The sequence below is a fragment of the Lactuca sativa genome, chromosome 6, assembly GCF_002870075.4.
Source record: "Lactuca sativa cultivar Salinas chromosome 6, Lsat_Salinas_v11, whole genome shotgun sequence".
Lineage (NCBI taxonomy): Eukaryota > Viridiplantae > Streptophyta > Magnoliopsida > Asterales > Asteraceae > Lactuca > Lactuca sativa.
Window position 1 is genome coordinate 20,066,784 of NC_056628.2, and position 7,702 is coordinate 20,074,485.

A 7,702-nucleotide genomic window follows, 5' to 3' on the forward strand; every position below is an offset into this window, starting at 1 on the left:
GTTTCATTCGACCTAGTTCATCGCCCTGGGGAGCTCCAGTGTTATTCGTGAAGAAGAAGGACAGAAGCATGAGAATGCGTATAGACTACCGAGAGCTGAACAAGGCAACGGTGAAGAACAAGTATCCATTGCCAAGGATTGACGACATATTCGATCAGCTGCAAGGTTCGAGCTACTTCTCAAAGATCGATCTTAGGTCAGGATATCATCAGCTGAAAAGTGAGAGATCAGGATATCGAGAAGACTGCATTCAGAACGAGATATGGACACTACGATTTCTTGGTTATGTCGTTTGGACTAACCAATGCTCCAGCAGCATTCATGGATTTGATGAATAGGGTTTGTAAACCATTCCTCGATAAATCCGTGATAGTGTTCATCGACGACATTCTCATCTACTCGAAAAGCCAGGAGGAGCATGGCAAGCACCTACAAGAAGTGTTGGAAGTATTAAAGAAGGAGAAGCTTGACGCTAATTTCTCCAAATGCGACTTTTGGATACGAGAGGTCTAGTTCTTGGGTCACGTGGTTAACCAGGAAGGGATAATGGTTGACCCCGCAAAGATCGAGGCTGTAATGAAGTGGGAACGTCCAAAGAGTCCCACGAAGATCCAAAGCTTTCTAGGATTAGCCGGATATTATCGACGATTTATCCAAGGCTTTTCTTCGATAGCTGCTCCATTAACAGCGTTGACCCACAAAGGAGCTATGTATACGTGGAGTGAGAAGCACGATGAGGCATTCGAGAAGCTAAAGAAGAAGTTATGTGAACCACCGATACTTTCTCTACCCGATGGAGTTGAAGACTTTGCGATTTATAGTGATGCATCTGGAGTCGGGTTGGGTTGTGTTCTGACCCAAAGAGAAAAGGTGATAGCATACGCATCTCGACAATTGAAAGAGCACGAAAAGAACTACCCCACTCATGATCTGGAGTTGGCAGCGGTAGTATTTGCCTTAAAGATATGGAGGCATTACCTCTACGGCACGAAGTGCATGCTCTTCACTGATCATAAGAGTCTCCAGTATCTCTTTAATCAGAAGGAGTTGAACATGAGGCAACGACGCTGGCTAGAACTACTCAAGGACTACGACTGTGAGATACTTTACCACCCAGGTAAAGCAAATGTTGTTGCTGATGCTCTCAGTCAGAAAGTCAACCTTGAAAGGAAAAGGCCAAGAGCGTTGAGAATTGAAGTCGTCTCGACGATTGTGGAAAGTATCAGGAAGGCTCAGGAAGAAGCTTTTGGGAAGAATGACCGAAAGGAAGAACGTTTGGGCAAAACGTTAGTATTCGAAACAATCAGTCGAGGACTGAAGGTATTCCAGGATCGGATTTGGGTACCTAAGACGGGAGGAATAAGAGACCTTCTGATGGAAGAAGCACACAAGACCATGTACTCAATTCATCCTGGTAGCACTAAAATGTATAGGGACCTAAAACCCTACTACTGGTGGCCGACGATGAAGCTCTATGTTGCAAAGTATGTGGCCGAGTGTGTGACATGTGCGAGAGTTAAGGCACAACATCAGAAACCGTATGGGAGTTTAGAACCCTTACCTGTTCCCATGGGTAAATAGGAAGACATCACCATGAATTTTGTGACTAAACTGCCCTGGACGAAGAACGGACACGACATGATTTGGGTAGTCGTGGATCGTTTAACCAAGAGTGCACACTTCATAGCAGCCAACGAGAAGTGGTCTACGGATAAGCTCGCAAATGCTTACGTGAAGGAAATTGTAAGACTTCACGGTGTTCCTCTTACGATCGTGATAGTCGTTTCACGTCGAGGTTTTGGAGGAGTCTACAAGAGGAGTTGGGTACAAAGTTGTGTTTAAGTACTGCTTATCATCCACAAACTGATGGTCAGAGCAAAAGAACGATTCAGACATTGGAAGATATGCTGAGAGTATGTACCCTCGAATTCCAAGGAAATTGGGACGAGCACTTACCTCTGGTAGAATTTTCCTACAAAAATAGTTTTCACTCAAGCATCAAGATGGCACCTTATCAAGCCTTGTATGGACAGAAGTGTCGTACGCCGTCTTGTTGGCTAGAAGCCGGAGAAAAGCAGTTTATGGGCCCCGAGATAGTCCATGAGACTGCTAAGAAGTTGAAGATGATTAAGGAAAGAATGTTAGCAGCTTAGGATCGTCAGAAGAGCTATGCGGAAAAGAAAAGACAACCGATAACCTTTGAAGTTGGGGATTCGGTTTTGCTAAAAGTCTCACCGTGGAAGGGACTTATACGATTCGGGAAACGAGGAAAGTTGAGTCCAAGGTTCATTGGACCGTTCAAAGTTCTTCAGAGGATCGGGAACCAAGCTTACAAGTTGGAATTGCCCGAAGAACTCAATGGTATTTATAACACCTGCCATGTGTGTTATTTGAGGAAATTCACGGGAGATGTTCCTGACATAATTCCAATCTCAGCGTTAAGAATGGATGAGAATAAGAGGCTGATCGAAGAGCCCGAGGCAATTGTTGACCGTAAGACTAAGAAGTTACGACGCAAGATGGTCGACTTAGTGCTAGTCCGATGGAAACATTCGAATGGGACGAATCTCACTTGGGAAACAGAGGATGACATGATGAGTCGCTATCCACATCTGTTTGCTGATGCATGATTCCGGGACGGAATCATCCTAAGGGGGAGAGAATTATAACGCCCGGGTTTCAGTGCTAAGCATATTTGTCAATGTAATAGTCTATGTCAACTATTGTAACTCTTTTGAAGTAATAAAGATGAAATATTTGAGTATTATGTGAATTATGTGTATTTATGTGCTTACAATTTAATTATAAATAAAGAATAAAAATAAGCGTCAACATTAAAGTGTGAGATAAGCCCGATATCTCTATATAAATTTGTATAATATGTCTCAAGGTTTCCATACATATAAAGAAAGCCGAAATCCGAGTTAGAACGAAGAAGTTATGGCCCGTCGAAGTTTTACGGCAAAACCGGCACGACACCGGGAAGCGTAAATAGTGAATTTACGATAGAGCGAGATTTAGCCTTATCAATCTAAACGAAAGTTGTAGAATATGTTAAACTAAGAGCTTCGATAAAAAGAACGCCCAAATCTAACTTCATATGAGGAAGTTATGATTTTTCTAAGATTCGGCTTAGTAGTGCACGACACGAAACTCGAATTTTAGTTCGAGCGGTTTTTGGATTACGTAACCTAAATGAGAGTTGAAGATCTCATTAATAGGAACTCAACGGTAAAAAGATGGACGAAAACGGAGTTCGTATGAAGGAGTTACGAATTCTTCGCGGTCATTTAACAGTCTAAACGCCTCCTACTGTTAAATTTGAGATCGGTCGAGAATTAGCCGACGGAGTCTAAAAAAAGTTGTAGATATTGATTTTACCTACGCGTGGATATAAAGAACATCATAAACGGAGCTCATATGCGAGAGTTATGATTTTTCTAAGTTCGAAGGCTGATACGCGATAGGGGGTGACGTGGCACCACCAGAATTGGACATGTGGCACCACCAGAAGGCCACCACATGGACCAACTCAGCGAGTAGGTCCCCCTAATCGGCTAGTCCATCAGATATTTTCACTATAAATAGAGGTGCCGGGTCTAGCCTTCTCTTCACACCTCCCAAACTCACTTTCTCTCTCTAGTTTCTCTCTCTAGCCTCCCTAACCCCCTAAAAGCCTAGGTAAACCCCCTAGCACCCGAAGGAAGCCCCGAGGCTCCCGGAGTCCAGAGAAAAGAGCCTTTCAGCTCGGGAACGCTGCTCCAGCGAAGCCCGGTTTTCGAGAAAACCCGCTGTAAGTGAGCTACGCCTAACCTATCTTTAGTTTAGCTTATGTTTTAATATAGTAATCTTATTAGGACCTTATAATAAGTACTTGGGCTATTATTATGGGTTATATAAGTATCTTTTAACGCTTATATAATAGTAATAATAGCTAGACTACTAATTAGTCGCGGTGAATATTAGACTAAACCCTAGTGGCAATGATACTAGGTTTTGCCGAAGGAAAAGTGTGTTAAGAGTAACGAAGTGCTGTCCAAGCGCCGAGTCACCACCTACTCGGGTGAGTGCATAGTTACTTTCAGCTTACACATAGATATGAAGTATTTTATATAAATTACGTGCTACGTGTGCATATTATCTGAATACTTGCTATCTACACTAGATGAACATTTTATACATGTTTTCAATGATTTAAACTGTATATTTATTTTATATCTACAAAATGTGTTGGGTAAAACATGGGTAGATGTAATAGTTGCTGTGTGACAAAATAAAATAATGAGAGGCCTCGTTATTGATGTTATTGATGATCCAGTCATCTAGCGGAGTATAGATGACGACCACATACTATTCTAGACAGTCCAGTGGAACACTAGCAGGCTCGCAACCTGTAGGTGTCTATTCGAACTGTGTGTTTATTTGAACTGTGTGCTCACCAGATGTACTCCATCCGCCACATGGTTGCCGTAAGGACATTTATTGCTAAGGAATCCCCTTTACAGTAGTGTCCATCCCGATGTTAGTCCTTAGACTAGGTCCCTTGTGTTAGATGTTTTAGGGACATAAAGTGAGGATAACGGGAACGGGTAATCGGGTTTGTGTAGTTGTATAAAGTTAATAAACTTATTTATTGTGCATTGAAAACCCTATGTGCTCATCAGGCTCCCAAGCCTGACCCACTCAGTTTTATGTATTACAGGTAGTGGCGCTTGATCATAGATATGATGTTTGGACGAGGGATTACGGATATAGGCCTGTAGATATGAAATACTGTAGTAAGGCTTATATTGTATTGTTTATGTTTTTGATCTGTATGAACATGACATCCCAAGTCTTTTAATGAAATACATTTCTATGGAAATGCTTTTGATAAACCTTTATCATATTTTGTTTTGGGACAAATTCTGCAACACTTTTATTTAAAATGTTACTCTGATTTTTAAACAAAGCATAAACAAACCGGTCTTTCCTGGCCGTGATTTTGGGGATGTCACACATGGATTGGCCAACATGGAGGTCACATGGAGTTGACTTTGACCATTGACAATCTACTTTTTGACCTAGTTGACTTTTAGTCAAATTTCTATTTTTAGAATGTAGACTATGAGTTTTCCTTGTATGATTCGGTAGGTGATGTGTATCACCCACTTCTCGACTGTGTGAGCTTATCATCTGTCAACTACATTTGGTTGGTGAGTCTTCTCACAATACTATATATGACACTAGGTGTCGGATGTCCTTGTTGTATTTGTGACTATTGTTGTTATCTTTGTGCGAAAGTCCATGGTGAAGACCATGTCAATTACAGGAGTGTTATAAGACTAGAATTTTTTTTTTGGAGCATTCACTTGGAATAAAGTAGGCATGTAGGCTAAAATAGGTCATTGCAGGAGTAACTGTAAGTTTATGATTTGCCCATATCAATACTTTGGATGAAATAGGATCGATGGCTAAAACAGACCATGTTGCATGTTTACGCTTATGTATGGTATGTGGTATTTTTGGGAACACTTTAAGCTTCGTGCTTACGGTTTATGTTTATTGTTTTAGATACTTCTGGTTCCAAAGGGAAGGGTCTAACTTGATCGCATTGCATCCCCTATATTCTTATTTTCTATTATCTGTTTTGTGATTTTACTCTGATGTTTTAGAATAATTTATACTCTGATTATCTTTTGGACAAATGAATACATGGTTTTGGTTGATTGACAGATAAAATTTTACTTTGTATTTTTGGGATGTTACATCCATTTGATGCATATTGTTTCCTGATTACTTTGTTTGCTAAAATGCCCGTGTTTGCAGGTTAGTGGTTTATGATGACAATATTATTCCAAGCACCTATTATTGTTTTCATGGAATAACAATTGTTGGGTTTGTTGCAAAGTTTGTGGATGCTTGTGAAGACTTTTGCCCACAAGGATAACGGTTCTATACGAAATCACTACCACTATTTAACAATTAATGGGGTATTGAGGGATTTGTTTGAACCAACACCCAACCTCCCACATCGTTTTCTACAACGACTTTGTCCCATGGAACCCAATGTATATTTTCTTTTAATCTGAACCATCTTATAGGAGTCTCCTTTGTATTTTCTCTGGTTCCTACAAAACACCAGTGGGTGCAATGAAGAGAGACATGAAGTAGTTTGGAATGTTTCAAAGCACTAATTTGATGATTGTCAATCTCCCCCCAAAGGATATGCTTTCAACTTCCATGAAGATAGTTTGTTTTGAAACCTTTTGATTATGGGTTTTGAATGCTTTGTGATCCTTGATGAGTTTAAGAAACTCTTTGATCGTTTAGATCTTATAACAGGTAAACCACGAAAGCGATAATAGCAATATAAAACACAAGAGTAAATCTGAATATGTTGAATGATTCGATTGATTCAATCCTCAGCAGAGCTCGATAAAGAACTTCCGATGTAGAGGATATTAGGGTTACAAAAGATAAAGATCAAAGTACTTGACAAAATTACTTCTAAAAACTTACGTTCTAGGATGCATGCAAGCACCTATAAATACAAAACCCTATAAAATAACTCACGGATGGACAGGCCCATACTGGAGACTAAATGGACTAAATATCGAGCCCAAGACGCAACACCTTCTGGACCTAACAATCTCCCCCTTTGCGTCTATTGGAGCGAGACTATCACATCTTCTTGCTTGGTCTAGCTGCAGGAACTTTCTTAGTGGTTTCAAACAGACGTGGGATGAGAGCAAGGATTGTCTGTCTGAAGCGAATGTACCACTGAATCATGTCATCGAAGTACTTCTTGTCGTCTGCTGAATTCTGCTTGCATCGATGAATGATACTTAGAACACGTTCCAAGCATGCAGTGGTGTAAAGGTGTTTGTCAGCCAAGGTGAACAAGCATTTTTGGCCTTCGTTCCTTGTAAACATGACAGAATTCCGTTTCGGGTCGATCCTTCCCATTTGCATCATGTTCAAATCACTAGCAGAGCCGACCGGAGAAATAGTGGGCTTTTTCTTGAAGATGTTAGCAATCTCCTGATCCATCTTGACAACTTCCATAATGTAGCATACAAGCATCCTCTTGAAGTGATCGATAATCGGACCATACTCAGCTTCATTGGTGAGGAGGATGTTGTGCAAAATAATCCAGTCATGTGGATTCAGGTTGGGAAGATCAGCAAGTGAGATGGCATGTTCGGTTTTAGCAGAACCCCTCAGCACTTTGAACCGAACGTTCGTGAAGTTCCCCTCACGAAACGGCTTGAGGACCCGAACGTTGACTATCTTCTGAGCGCTCCAAGTTTGATACTGTGGTTGAGCGGACTTCAGATAGAATTCGATGAGTTCCCTATCAACCTTTGGATGAGGATGAGGAACATCAGCAACGTTATCAAAGGCGTGGCAGATAAAGGCTTTTCGGGTCAGTGGCATGTCGAACTGTGAATCGACAGAGTTATACGATCCAATGAAATCACTGGTTCGAGCCACAGAATGGTGGGAGTGTCAATCGCCTCTTTCAAAAGCTTCTCAAGAGTCCAGGGAGGAAAAAGGGTTTTCCTACTCTCAAGAAGGTCATGAGCCTCCTTCATTTTCCATTCGTTCGCCTCAGCCTCTCTGGCAACACGAGCGCTCATGTCTGCATCTTTATTACAACCCCGTTTCTTTAAGAGATCTGCAATCGTCTCTTTATCATCGTCATCACTGTCTTCAACAA